Here is a 2,216-nt window from a genome sequence, read left to right as displayed (position 1 = left end):
TCAAAGAACAGCTACCAATTTAAAGGTGCCCTCAGGCTTGGCAGGCACCTCATGGACAAAATTTTGTCTTTCAGAGCACAGCTCCTCTGGGCAGCCTGGTGACCAGATCCATGGCCTCTGAGTTGCTAGGACTGGGCATATAGACCTCCTTGGTGTAGCAGACTATCCCCTCCTGCAACGTGTACAGGCACTTCTTCCCCAGCCCCATGTGGGCACCTGGGTGCCAGCGGAACTGGCGCCGAGTCCCAAGGATGTCTCCAGAATGCACATAGTGACCTTCCATTTTCTTGATGCCAAAGCTCTTGCCTGGTCACTTTTCACTGAGGTTTTTAAAGCTGCTGCCTGTCTTCTTGTATGTATATCTGACTGAACACTGCAGCCAGAGTGGGGCTCAGGGAGCTACAACAGCCTTACAGGACGTCATGTTTGCCTTACAACAGCTCATCTCCTACTTCTTCTCCTGAGCTCTACTTTGCTCGGGAGGCGTCTCTTGCTTAATCTGAAGATTGTTTTCTTTGGGATTTTACTCATCGTGGGGCCCTGCCCCGGACAGGAGGTTCAGGTGGTTGCTTTGAAGAGTCCACAGGTCACAGACAACTCCAAGCCCTTCACCGTTTCTTCAGACCCCTTTATTCACCAGAAAACTGGACACCTTTTCAGTCTCAGCTACTGGTCTCAAATTGGTCTAATGCAATTTCTGGTGAATAACTGTTGGCTGTTGGGGGCAGGGGCGGTTTCTATTTCCCACACGAGTTACATACTTTATCATCTCCCTCTTCACAGATGCTGATACCATATTCATCTACCTGTGAGTGGTTTTTGTTCTCTCTCAACTTGAACAAGGAATACCTTGGTGTGTGTGTGTGTGTATATATATATATATATATGGTGTGTGTGTGTGTGTGTGTGTGTGTGTGTATTTGAAAGGCAGAGTTAGAGAGAGGCAGTGGCAGAGAGACAGAGAGAGAGAGATTTTTCATTTGCTGGTTCACTCCCCAAATGACTGTAATGGCCAGAGTTGTGCCCATCCAAAGCCAGGAGCCAGGAGCTTCTTCTAGGTCTTCCACGTGGGTGCAGAGGCCCAAGGACTTGGGCCATCTTCTACTGCTTTCCCAGGCCATAGCAAAGAGCTGGATTGGAAGTGGAGCAGCTGGATCTTAAACCCACACCCATATGGGATGCTGTTACTGGAGGTGGCGGCTTTACCTGCTATGCCACAGTGCCAGCTGTGTATTAGATTTTCTCTGTGTCATTTGTTTGTTTGTTTACTGTTCTGCTTGTTTCATTTTTATAGGTAATTATGAGGTGATCAAAAATTACATAGTTGCTGCCATCATATTCTCAGAATCATCTCCCCCAGCAATTTTATTTTTTATTACATTTTCATGGCAAAGTAACTTTGGTTAAGTAAATATTATGTAAAAAAAACTAAGGGAAATAGAACAAATGAAACTAAAGATAAATTTTAGTTTAATTCTCTCTTATAGATATTATTTTCTAAAAATTAGTTTCATATTTGCAATGTACAATATTTTCAAAATACAAATATGAGTCAAAATATAGATGCTTATCACATACATACTTTTTTAAAAAATATTTTATTTATTTATTTGAAAGTCAGAGTTACACAGAGAGAGAAGAGGCGGGCGGGGCGGAGAGAGAGAGAGAGAGATGGAGAGGTCTTCCATCCGATGGCTCACTCCCCAGTTGGTTGCAATGGCCAGAGCTGCGCCGATCCGAAGCCAAGGAGCCAGGAGCTTCCTCCGGGTCTCCCACACGGGTACAGCGGCCCAAGGACTTGGGCCATCTTCTACTGCTTTCCCAGGCCATAGCAGAGAGCTGGATGAAAAGTGGAGCAGCCAGGTCTCGAACCGGTGCCCATATGGGATGCTGGTGCTTCAAGCTAGGGCGTTAACCCACTGCACCACAGTGCCAGCCCCACATACATACATTTCAATAGAAAATTTAATAGGGCCGGTGCCGCGGCTCACTAGGCTAATCTTCCACCTGTGGCGCCGGCACCCCGAGTTCTAGTCCCCGTTGGGGCGCCGGATTCTGTCCTGGTTGCTCCTCTTCCAGTCCAGCTCTCTGCTATGGCCCGGGAGTGCAGTGGAGGATGGCCCTAGTGCTTGGGCCCTGCACCCGCATGGGAGACCAGGAGGAAGCACCTGGCTCCTGGTTTCGGATCAGTGCAGTGCGCCGGCCGCAGCGGCCAT

At 47.8% G+C, this 2,216-nt stretch overlaps 1 pseudogene; it reads right to left on the bottom strand.

Moving 5' to 3' along the window:
- LOC149119669 (large ribosomal subunit protein bL27m-like) lies at positions 1-2,216 on the bottom strand (annotated as a pseudogene).

This window comes from Oryctolagus cuniculus, chromosome X (assembly GCF_051225735.1).
Source record: "Oryctolagus cuniculus isolate XC-2025 breed Fujian yellow rabbit chromosome X, ASM5122573v1, whole genome shotgun sequence".
NCBI lineage: Eukaryota > Metazoa > Chordata > Mammalia > Lagomorpha > Leporidae > Oryctolagus > Oryctolagus cuniculus.
Note: the sequence above shows the minus strand (reverse complement) of the source record. Positions and strands in the feature narration are given on the sequence as shown.